Source organism: Miscanthus floridulus, chromosome 1 (assembly GCF_019320115.1).
Source record: "Miscanthus floridulus cultivar M001 chromosome 1, ASM1932011v1, whole genome shotgun sequence".
NCBI lineage: Eukaryota > Viridiplantae > Streptophyta > Magnoliopsida > Poales > Poaceae > Miscanthus > Miscanthus floridulus.
The window spans coordinates 154,854,974-154,867,999 of record NC_089580.1 but is presented as its reverse complement, the minus strand read 5'-3'; the positions used below and the strand labels follow the sequence as shown (position 1 = coordinate 154,867,999).

Here is a 13,026-nt window from a genome sequence, read left to right as displayed (position 1 = left end):
TGCCATCCTCCTCATCTACATCTTGGTCTTCATCCTCAATGTTAGAGGTGCTGATGTAACCATCTTCTGTAGCAATATATACCCGCTGACTTGGGTAGTCCTTCTGCACATGGCCAATGCCATGGTAGCAGTGGCACTGAATGCCCAAAGTGCGCCCCATCGATGCAACGAATAAGGAACTCTTGGTAGGCACCTACAAAAATTTTTACCTAAATCTGAAGGTCATGTGGGAGGTGCCTTAGGTGTAGCGGAAACTCCAGAGGCTGTTGGTCGCTTGCTCGCTGGTGGAGGCGCCTAAAAAGTGGTTGGCTTGGTCAGCCCCGAAGATGGTGCCAAGCGTGGCATGTATGTGGTGATGCTAACCTTGCTCTTGCTCTGCAGTTCACGCCCCTGCAATTCCTTTTCTACAAGCATAGCAAACTGAAACAACTGGTTGACAGTGTTAAATTCTTTATAATCAACAATGTCTTGAATCTCACACCTCAAACCCGAATAAAAATGACAAATGGCATCTTTGTTTCCCTCTACAACACTATAGCGCATCAATCCCTTTTGGAGCTCACCATAGTAATCCTGTATAGATTTATCTCCTTGTTCTAAATGTATCAATTTCTTACGCAAGTCTCTATGATAAGAAGGAGGAACAAAGCGATCATGCATAGCTACCTTAAGTTCTTCCCATGTACCAGGTAAAGCATCCTATGCAGCTAGCCCATTCCACCAAATAATTGTAAAATCCTTAAACTCACTAGTAGCTTGACGAACTCTATGATGCTCAGGCACAAGGTGGGCACTAAATTTTTGTTCTACTATCATCTCCCAATCAAGATATCCCTCAGCATCATAATGACCTAAAAAAGATGGTATTGTGAACTTAATCTTAGCATAAGGATCATCGGGTACACGATGATTATTACCTTAATGGTGGTGGACACCACCCATACCTGTCGTGTTGCGGCGAAGACGTCATCGTAATCTTGCTTGTTGGAAGGCTGCTCAATCTATGTTTCTAGCGGCATCACGCACCGTGTCTTCTGGCAAGAGACCATCGGTATTGCTGCTGGAGATGTCATTGTTGTTGACCGCCACCAAGGTTTCCAACTCAGTAACCTTGTCGGTTAGCGTGGAAATTCATTTGTCCAATCTCTCCATGTTGTTGCCAATGTTGAGTTCAATGAGTGCGTCAGTGATGGCCTTCCTAATGGCCCCATTCATTCTTTTTTGGGCATCCTCAACAATAGCTTATAGTTGCTCTTGGCTGACACACTCGTTGAAACCCTTAGGATTGTTATCTCCAGTCTGTTCACCTCCTACCATGGTAAACACAAAAATAGGAACAAACAGTGAAAGTTATCCCTACCAAATGACTATGTGGTTGCAGTGGTGTCACTTTTCACAGCAAGTGGAAGCATCTTACCAGGCTCTTACAAAGTTCTTTCCAACGCAAGCAGTGAGCGGTACAACCGGCGGCTGGTTCGTGATACCTGTGAGGCAGTGGTACCGAGATTGCAAAGCCCTTTTTCTATACTGATCTGAAGAATTTGTGGAGCTTGGAAGGCAAACAAAGAGTAATATGTATATCTGGCACACAAGTCAGTAACAGAAAGTAATGCTAAATTATAGTCCAAAGTACTTGTTCTCGTTGCTGGTCTAAACTATTCCAAGTACCAGGCATGTGACAAAAGTATGGTGGATAGAAAGGTGACAGGTGTGTGAAAAAACAAGTATGGTGGATGGAAACAGCAACACAAAACAAGGAACCAGACAGCACACGCTAACACAGCTCACTTTGATCTTCTCTATATGCTCCTCTAGATATTGTTCCTCTTTTGCCCTTCTCTTTTTTCTATTTTTGGGGCTATCGTTGTTTTTTGAGAAATTTTGACTTTTTATTTTATTTTATTGATATTTTTCCTTTATTTAGGAGCACAAAAGAAGTAACCACAGAAAATATGAGCTCAAATAAGTGTAAGATGTGGCCTGTGGAATTTTCAGAAAACTTGCTCAAAATCGAATAAAACTTTGTGACCACGAAAAGAGGAGCTTGTGACCACTTTTTGACCAATTTAAAATTTTCAAACCCTAGCAACGCAAGGGTTGGATGGATCTGAAATTTTTTTCTCATCGATTTTGATATATGGAACGTCGAAATCGGAGTTCGTATGCAAAAACTAGACCAGTTTTAAGAATTGGCTCTGAATTAGAGGACAAAATAGGAACAATGTGCACAAAACTGGTCACAACAGCAAAGATTTGATGGAAACGATGGGGGAAAACACACGAACTGGACTCTAACATGACCTAATCAGTAACAAGACCTTGACTAGGACACAAACTCAACACGACAGACTCTGAAACTGAAATATCCAAAGGCTATGGCGCGGAAGGTTCTAGGACAGGAAAAACGAGTATGGCACTAGACTATGGGACAAATGCGAAACACTCAAACTAGGGAATAAATGTGAACCTAATGGTATACCTTAGCTCTGATTACCACTTAATGGGAATGGGGATCCTGATCTTCCATTAGGTGGTGGTAACTATCGTTGTAGCGGAGAATGACACACCGATCCAACTTCAGATCGAAAGATCGGACCCTGCAATCTTAGCACCATAGCTCCTCTGGTTATCAACCGAGTCTCGGACCAGGTTGACCTCACCAAGAAGGCTAATCACTGTCTGCGCAATGAAGAACACAAGCAAGAACAAGAAAGAACACAACCAAATTGCAGATGAATGATTAATCTCTCAAAGTTGGGGTCTCACAAACCGATGAACGGTGAAACTGTTCTTGATAGAATAATCTAAGCAAAACCCAAAACCTAATGATGGCGGCAGCGTATGATTATAAAGGTCTTAGGGTCGTTGCCTACCCTGGACACCCCCCTAATGGGCCCAAACACGATACACGGTCCAACGGACCAAAAGACGGTGTCGCAGCACCCTGGCAAATTCTGGACGTTGACTTGTTTCAATGATTTCTATTGATTCCAAAGAGGTTTTGACGTGAGACCACTTGGATTGGCTTCCTTATCAAATAAGCTTTTCATCTGTATGTGGATCGTTGAAAACAGAGTCCAGATGCGTCCTGGGTGACCAGTTTAAGGCAGACTGGTCCTAGAGGCCGAGGCAAACTCGAAATCATATTGGACCGGGCCTCCGGTTCCTATTGGACGTCCTTGCTGGTCATCTTTGCCTCCACCACATCCTCTAAGTCCTTTATGACCCTCTCCAATATTCCTAAGCAAGATAACATCATTAGGTAGTAGTCTATTCTCAAAAGTATAAAATGGATCGCTTAAGAACGAGCTCACCTCTAAATTGAGTTGGCGCATTCGAGCCCGAGTTATTGGACCTTGCATGACGGTTGGAGGATCAGTGGCTACATCCAAAGGAGTGATGTCCTCATCACTAACTGCCTCAGCTGCGTGGGCTACACCGATGCTAGGATCTGTGAACTCCGTCTTGCCCGATCCCTAAACTAACTGCCTTGGCTATGCGGGCTACACCGACGCCAGGATCCACAAGCTCCGTCTCGCTCGATCCCTAAACTAACTGCCTTAGCTATGCAGGCTGCACCGCTGTTAGGATCCATGAGCTCTATCTTGCTTGATCACTAAACTAACTGCCTTGGCTGCGCGGGCTGCACCGATGCTAGGATCTACGAGCTCTGTCTCGTCCGATCCCTAAACTAACTGCCTCGGCTACGTGGGATGCACCTATGCTAGGATCCACGAGCTCCGTCTCGCCCGATCCCTAAACTAACTGCCTCGGTTACGCAGGCTACACCGACGCCAGGATCCACGAGCTCCATCTCGCTCGATCCCTAAACTAACTGTTTTGGCTGCACGGGCTGCACCGACACCAGGATCTACAAGCTCCGTCTCACCCAATCCCTAAACTAACTACCTTGGCTACGCGGGCTACACCAACGCTAGGATCCGCGAGCTCTGTCTCGCCTGATGCCAAAACTAACTGCCTCGGCTGCACGGGTTGCACCGACGCCAGGATCCATGAGCTCCATCTTGCCCGATCCCTAAACTAACTGCCTCGGTTGCGCGGGCTGCACTGATGCTAGGATCCACGAGCTCCATCTTGTCTGATCCCTAAAAACTACCCGCTAACAAAACCCCCCAGGCAATTCTACCCAAATCGCCTGGGGGCTTGGGGGCTACACCCACGGGTGCGCTCATGTGTACTAGTTGACGAAACAAAAATTCCTCCGCTGACAACACGAAACCCCCCAGATGATTCTACCAGAATCGCCCGGGGGCTCGGGGGCTACACCCGCGGGTGTGCTCGCGTGCACCCACCGTCAAGACAAAAAAACCCCAGACGATTCTATCTGAATCGCCTAGGGGCTCAGGGGCTCCTATCGGATTCATAAACCTTGGGTCCCTCATGAACCGGCTTCCCAGCAAGAGCTCGGCCCAGCAGACAACATTGCGAACGACACACAACTCCTGGGCTAGCCCAAAAACCTAACAAACATGATAGAAAGGACGATCCAATCTCCAACCGAAAGGCCTCACTGAGGAGGAATGGCACCCTCAACCTCCCATGTGCATCTGACGTTAAACAATATTGTGGGTGCCTACCATCATCTTGTACCACCGGCATGGGCAACAAGACTTAGTAACATGCGTACTCTCTCTCTCTCACTTGTAAGACCATCCCCTTCATCTATAAAAGGGGATGCGCTCTCTCCCAACAGGGAGATCGATCAGTTTACTAGCACACAGCAATAGAACCACCAGGTTCAAACCACAAGCACACGCTTGAACACTTAGCACATAGCAGAGCTCCAGTCATTCTCGGCCCCTCTGACCAGAGTCTGACCGGACCTCTTGTACCCCCCATCTTTCTTCTTCTCGTTTGTAACCCCACTGCAAACTTCAAGCACCTGGGCTCAGGAATAAAGTCACTGTCCGACTCGAACTAGACGTAGGGCATGTTGCATGAACCAGTATAAACCTTGTGTCATTGAGTCCTAGGCCGTCTCCGATCACAACGTACGGCAAAACTACAAATATTTACGTGTTGGTCACTTTCTGCACCGACAATAGCGCTCTTCCAAAGCAAGCGCTCATATTAAGTCCGTCTCGATTAAACACTCGGGCTACTGGCCACGGAGTCCATGTGTCATCTCGTTTTTGGTGTTGGACCAGTGGGACTTGCGATACTTTGATGTTGTGCGATTTGCCCATTCTCATGCTTGTTCCTCGGTAATATGCACGTTTGGAAGGTGATGAATGAATATGGAAGTTGGTTTGCTTGTGGACATTAGTTCCCTTCGGAACATGTTCATCGAATCGAAAACCAGCACTATATATGTACTATCCATCTTTCCTGTTGTCCTACCAGCATGGATAGTCCATCCGGCTCCCGTACCAACTCCCGCTATGGTGGCCACTAGCTATGGCCTACCCATCTTTCCTACTATCCGGACCCCCACATCCATTCTAGCTATAGCCAGCAGCTACAGCCGTGTCATCGTTCCTCCATCGACTTCGGCTCCTGTAGCCACTCCCGCTACAGCCTCTAGCAGTAAGCTCATGTCTACTATCACAGGTTTGGCGACTTGCTTATTCCAAGACATTTTGACAAGCCACTGTGATCCCCCTCGATATCTCCATAGCTAGGCCTGGGGTTAGCTCGCTTCCTCTTCCTATCTCCATAATCGTTGGTAGGTCGATCCTTCTCACTCGGTCAACCTGTCGGTAGCCTTGGAGATGGGAAGAGGGAGCAAGCCACCCCTAGGCCCGACTGTGGATATAGTGAGTGGGATCGAGGCAGCTCGTCATAATGCCTTGGAATAGGCAAGCCGTTGAACCTGTGGTAGGAGACATGAGCTTACGACTGGAGACTATAGCGAGAGTGGGTACAGGAGCCAAAGTTGATGGCGGGACGATGACGTGACCATAGCTGCCGCTGTAGCTAGAATGGATGCGGGAGCCGGGACAACAGGAAAGATGGATAGGCCATAGCTGGCAGCCGTAGCAGGAGTGGGTACAGGAGCCAAACTGACTGTCCATATCTCTAGGACAATAGTAAAGATGGGTAGTACATATATAGTGTTGTTTTTTTTATTCGATGAACATGTTCCGAAAGGAACCCACGTCCATAAGCAAATTGTGTTCCAATTTCCATATTCATTCATTACCTTTAGAACATGCATAGTACTACTAAGGAGCAAGCATGGGAATGGGCAAATGGCACAGGATCAGAGCATCGCAAGTCCCACTAGTCCAGCACCGAAAATGGGACGACGCATGGACTTAGTGGTCGGCGGCTTGAACAATTAATCGAGACAGACTTAATATGAGTGCTTGCTTTGGAAAGGCGCTGTTAGGGCGATAACCTAGACAGATCCTACGGTAGGTATTGACACTCAAATTGGGCCCACGCCAGTTTTAGAATTGGCCTAGTTTTGGCCTAATCTAAGAGACTCTATAAAGCGATATAAAAATAGACCCTACTCCCTGTGACATAAGGGGTACACGGCCAATTGAGACATACAACATCCAGTGGTCAGCCTGGGCACTTTTTACCCGCAAACCACAAATCGAACCGAACCGAACCGCACCGAACCGAAATATCGGTTTGTTCGGTTTTTTTCTGTCGGTTCGGTTTATGGTTTTTGCACTGTTCGGTGTTCGGCTTCGGCTTCGGTTTTCTACTCAAACCGAACCGAGGAACCGAACAAACCAAAGTGCATGCTGCAGACCAAAAAACTAGAAACACCTCCGTCGAGTCGTCGACCGTCGCCTCACGCGGTCACGCCCTCAGTCCCTCACGGCCCATAGTTTGATGGCCCATCAAGACATAAAGGAAACCCCCATCCAGCCATCCTGCAGCTCAGCGCGCAGAGAGGCAGCGCCACAGCTGCTCATCCCGCTCTCTCGAACGCTCGCCATTCCCTTCCCTAACCCTAAATCATCGAGTGGCGGCCGGCGGGTGACTGGAGCAGGTCACGGTGAGCCGGCGAGGAGAAGGGAGGCAGGAGGCAGAAGGCTGAGAGCGCAGTCGTAGCCTCGCAGGGACCAGGGAGGAGGCATGGTAGGCGGCCAGGCGCCTGGCAACACCCTTGTGAAGTTCTTCGACCAAGACAACGGCGGCGCAGATGGAGCAGTCCTCCAATGTAAGTTTAGATCGAGCTTCAATTCTTCTTCCGGTCTTCTCCTCTTCTCCTTGCTGTTGTTAATTCCTGATTTGAAACATTTCGTTTCTAGATGGGGGACACAGATGAAACTATTGCTTGTGAGATTAATCAGACTCAAACTCAAGAAACTGAAGCTGGAGCATCAACGACTGGAGTGGTAGATGCAAGCAAGGAGCAGCAGGAGAGCAAGGATGGAGAGAAAGCGGATGAAGAATCCAGGAAAAGGAAACCCATGGCTCTAAGATCTGATGTATGGGATAGTTTCAGCAAGGTCAAACTTGATAATGGGGAAGAGAGAGCCAAGTGCAAGTGGTGTCAAAAGCTGTTTCATTGTGGCTCAAGAACAAATGGTATGTCATCCTTGAAAGCTCATCTGAAGATTTGCAAAAAGAATCCAAACAAACCAGTAGTTGGTAGTCAAGCAACTTTGCAACTGACACCATGTGCTAGCACTAGTAGTATGGGTATTGTAACCACTTGGAAATTTGATCCTGATAAACTTAGAAGGATTTTTGTTGAGATGATCATTGAAGATGAACAACCATTTATGTTATCTGAACGTTCTGGTCTTAGGAAATTAATGGCAGAAGCATGTCCATGGTTTATTCTGCCATCTAGAAGAACAATCACTAGAGCTTGTGTTAAAGTATATGAAGATGAGAAAGAAAAGCTTAAGAAATTTTTTAAGGAAAATTGTGAAAGAGTTTGCCTCACAACTGACACATGGACTACAAAGAATAGCCAAAACTACATGTGTGTTACAGCCCATTTTATTGACAATGACTGGAACCTAAGGAAGAAAATTATTGGTTTTTTCTTAGTTAAGGGCCATAGAGGGGAGGACATTGGGAAATCATTAGAGAATTGTTTGGCTGAGTGGGGCATTGACAAGGTTTTCACAATAACAGTAGACAATGCTAGTGCAAATAATAACGCAATTAAGTATGTGAGGCAGATCTTGAATGAGTCAAAAGGTTGTTTTGCTGAAGGAGAGTACCTGCATATGCGATGTGCTGCTCACATTATCAACCTAATAGTAGGTGATGGGTTGAAGGAAATTGATATATCAATTCAGCGTGTCCGTGCTGCTGTTAAGTTTATCAGGTGTGGAACATCTAGGTTGGTAAAATTTAAGAAATGTGCTAAGTTAGCCAAGGTACAGAGCAAAGCATTTCTTAACTTAGATATTTGCACTAGATGGAACTCAACCTACCTTATGTTAAATGCTGCACAGAAGTACCAAAAGGCATTTGAAAGATATAGTGATGAAGACCCATACTACAAATTAGAATTAGAAGGAGAGAATGGTCCAGGGGTACCAACAAAAATAGATTGGGATAAGGCTAGGAAGATGGCTGAGTTTCTTGAACACTTTTATGACCTCACTCTCCGTGTTTCTGTACAAAGTCGTCCAACATCTCACACTTATTTTCATGAGATTGCTGATGTATTACTTCTGCTGAGAGAATGGTGTCATAGTGAAGACAGCCTGTGTAAGGAAATGGGTATGAGAATGTTAGTGAAGTACTACAAGTACTGGGGAGATAAGTATGGTGAGAGGTTGGGAGACAGAGAGAAGAGAGGAGAGAAAGATAAGGGGGATTAGCTGCTCAACTTCATTGTTTTCTTCTGTGTTGCTATTGATCCTAGATACAAACTTTCAAAATGCATTAGAATGGGAATTAAGGTAATGTTTGGGGATACAATAGGAGAAAAGCTATGGGATACAGTGAACACTTATTTTCGTGCTTTGTTTGAAGAGTACAAGGAAATGTATGCCCCAAAAGATACGGCACCACAACCTACTGAATCTGAATCAGCTGAAACCAGCACAAGAGTAAGTAGGTGGATGTCAGTAATTACTGAGCAGATTAACAGTGAGGGTGGAACTGTCAAATCTGAGGTAGACAAGTATCTATTAGAAGATAATGAGCCGGACACAAAAGGATTTGACATTCTAAAGTGGTGGAAGGCTAATTCAACAAGATTCCCAATATTATCTAGAATGGCCCGTGATCTGTTGGCGATTCCTATCACCTCAGTTGCCTCTGAGTCAGCCTTCAGTGCTGGTGGCCGAACTCTTGATGACTTTAGGACCTCACTAACCCCAAAAATAGTTGAGCGCCTCGTTTGTGCAAATGATTGGCTTCGTGGAGGAAACTATGTTAGTGTTGAAGAGGACAGCGAACAAATGTTTTTGCTTGAGGAAGGTAACATATTAAATTATTAGTTGCTTCTAATGTGCTTCATGATTCATACACTATACTAACTTAGATCATCTATTCTTTATTTATTTTAGAACTTGGTGGCCTGTCCATTTCTAAGGAAGCAACTACAGCTACTGAGTCCTGATCACCTGGTAAAAGGTAAATTTATATTGCAGGTTTTGTACATAAGTACATTCATCTGTTTAATATTTCTTGGACTACTGAGATTCACATTCACTAACTGAGATCACTTGATGGCTGCAGGACTGTGGACTACTGATGCTCCAGTCATATGATGCTTGTAGTACTTCAAATGTGATTCTGTCCAGTACTTGTCTCCCCACTTGGTGTCTGTGTATGGAATGGATCCTGGCATATGATGCTGCTGCTGGCCTGCGGCTACTTCTCTATTTGAATAATAAAGAACTCTTGAATCTATGTAATTCTATTCTGTACTGTTGTCTTGAGGCTTGTAAGCTTGTTGATTTGTTGAATTTATGTAAGCTTGTTGATTTGTTGAATTCATACACTGTACTAATATATCACTTGAGGCTTGTAAGCTTGTTTTCTAGAGTGCTTGAATTTATGTAAGCTTGTAAGCTTGTTTTCTGGAGTTTCGGTTATTTCGGTTAAACCGAAAACCGAATAGAAAAAATCGAAACCGAATTCTGCGGTTTCCTGTTTTCTGGAGAACCGATCGGGGGCTGAAGTCTGAAAACCGAAGTTTTAAATAACCGAATTAACCGAACCGAATTGTCGGTTAAAACCGAATGCCCAGACTGATCCAGTGGTTACAATTACATTTAATATCTTTTTCCTTAATCCTTCTTCTAAACCCATGTTGATGTTCATCTCTTATCCAATGATCAAGGGTGGCGCCATAGGCTTACCAGCCAACTTAAGGCAACCCGTCAATGGCCTTGTCCCGATGGGGTCCCTCCTGGGTGAGAGCTTTGATGGTTCCTTTGCTAGTTTTGATCGGAAAATAGCCGTTCTTCATCATGCAAGTACGATTGGTTATCCTTTGCTGGTTTGCTCAGAAACTAGTTGTTCTTCATCATATAAGCGTGATTGGTTATCCTTTGCTGATTTGCTTATAAACCTGGTTGCTCTTCACCGCAACAGCGTTATAGTTATCTACGGCATTCTTCAGTCCGTGGTGACCCGAATAATTTAGGCTTAGCTGGTGTGTGACCGATCTTTACTTCAACACACTTTTTGGCAACTCCACCGTGCTTCGGCTCTACTTTGTAGACGAATCTCTCTACCCTATCCATGTTCTTGATTGGTCTATCTTCTTGTGCTCGCTATTACTGTTGCATCTTGCCCAAAGGCTGATCGCACCTGGTTTTGATCCCTTGTGATCTTGCTTGTGGGTTTTTAATTTTCCTCAGACTGTTTCTTTTCCTAACCTGACGTTTCATTTTCACCATGGATGTTTATTTTCGAGAGGGATGCTTCTTTTTCCGTCTGCATGTTTCTTTTCAACATGGATGTTTATTTTCCAGCGGGATGTTTCTTTTTATTTCCCTCGGCATGTGTTCTTTTCCTCGCTGGATGATTCTTTTCCCTTCTGCATGCTTTTTTTCACAATGGAGGTTTATTTTTGAGCTGGGTGTTTCTTTTCATCAGAACACATATTATTTTTATCATTAGTGTAGAATTATCAGAAGATATTGTTTTACACGGACTTGAAGTGTCTTGATAAATGCTTTTATCCCGTTGTTGGACAACTTTCGTTCACCTCGTGGCCTCTCTGGCCGGCCAACAGCCTACCGTGCCTAGCTTTGGAAGGCTGCTGCTGGCTGGCAGCTGCCGTGGCTGGCCAGCATACGCCATGACCAGCTATGGCTTGCTACCGCCCGCCGGACACCTTGCACGAGTGGCTGCATGCTTTTGGCCCATTGTTGGATATGTTCGGTTGCTCCCACCCTCTGTGGACCTTCAGTTGTCGTCCCCGCAAGCAGACTCGTTGTGCCTAGCATGTAGGGACGCTTTGGAGGTTTTAACTATAGGGACGCTTTGGAGGTTTTAACTGTTGTGGATGTGCTGGCGCATAAGTTGTCTTGAACCTGTGACTACTTGGAGGACCCCCGCCAATGTGCGATCGGCTCCCAGCGCTTGTGCCCCTTCATTCATGCAGACACTTTTTTTTTCTGCTGCAGTGATTAGTGCTTGCGTGCTACTACCTGTCCCATGGGAAGCTAAACGGAGGCGAGCATTGCAATCGCCTCCGATCAAAGGTCACCGTTAATAGTGACCAACGGAGGTGGTTGCTTTGCCCACCTCCGTAAATCAAACAGGAAAAAGAAAAACCCGTGGGCAGACCCGCCGAGACCATCCACAGGCCGCCGTCGCCGTAGTCGCTCGCCGGAACCTGGACCGCGCGCACCGCCGGGCTCCGGCCTCCCGCTGTCGGGATCTGGCCTCCCGCCTCTGGATCGAGCTGCCGCGGCCAGATCTGGGGAGCCGCCGCTAGGACCGGATCTAGGGAGCTGCCGGGCCGAGGGAGGAGGCCCCGTCCGCCGTGCCCCTCGCTCACCCGCCTAGGAGGGGCCCCGCGCACGCGGCGGCCGCTAGGAGGGGCGGATCGAGCAGCCCACCGCCGGATCTGGGGAGTCGCCACCGGGACCAGATTTAGGGAGCCACCGGGTCGGGGGAGGAGGCCCCGTCCGCCACGCCCTCGCTAGCCCACCTGGAAGGGCCCCGCGCACGCGGCCGCTGCCGGGAGGGCCGGATTGAGCTGCCGCACAACCGCGCTGCCGGAGGGAGGAGAGGGAGTGGAGAGGGAGGGGCGCTACGCTATGAGGGAGAGGAGTGGGAGGTGAGGGCGCTGTGAGGGAGAGGGGCGCCACACTCATGTCGGAAGGGAAGGGGCGTGCTGTGCTCGTGTCGACCGAGAGGGGAGGGGCGCCGCGCTCGGTTGGGTCAGGATGGGAGGAGGGACACTGGGAGGGAAGGGGCGATGTGAGGCTTGGGTTAATAAGTGCTGCTTATATATGAGCCCGATAGAAAGGTAGAGATGGGCTTTTTCTGGGCTTGGAGCTGGGCACTATTTTTGGAGGTGGGCCTTATAGAGTGCCCCCTCTGAAAATAGATTTACAGAGGCGGGCTCCTTAAGATGACCGCCTCCGAAAATAAATTATTTTTGGAGGTGTTTGTCTTAAAATGCCCGCCTCCGTAAATTGATTTAGGAAGCGGTCATGCAGTCATTTTTTGACAGCCTCCGTAAATCGATTTTAAGAGGCGGCCAAAAGTGACGGCCTTCGTAAATCAAAATGCCCACCTCCGTTAATCGTTTGGCATTTTCCTAGGCGGTTGGATTTTGTGACCTCCTCTGTTAATTGAAGCACAGTGCCACGCAAAATTAATCTTGTAGTAGGGGTTGCATTTGTGACACGTTGCCTTGATCCAGCGCACTCCCAAACAAGCCATCGCTTTTGATACATTGGCATGGGGTTACATCATAGGATTCGAGTTCTATTGTGTTGGTCTTTGGGATCGGAGCGGTGAAACAACTGCGAAAGCATTTGCGATGGATGTTTTCTTAATCGGGCTTGAAGACGATCAGATATCGTCCTAGTCTCAACCATAAACGATGCCGACCATGGATCAGCGGATGTTGCATAAAGGACTCCGTTGCCACCTTAAGATAAA

At 46.9% G+C, this 13,026-nt stretch overlaps 1 pseudogene; it reads left to right on the top strand.

Annotated features, from left to right (window-relative positions):
• Positions 1 to 7,209: 7,209 nt before the first annotated feature.
• On the top strand, positions 7,210 to 9,522 carry LOC136498641 (zinc finger BED domain-containing protein RICESLEEPER 2-like; annotated as a pseudogene).
• Positions 9,523 to 13,026: the final 3,504 nt, after the last annotated feature.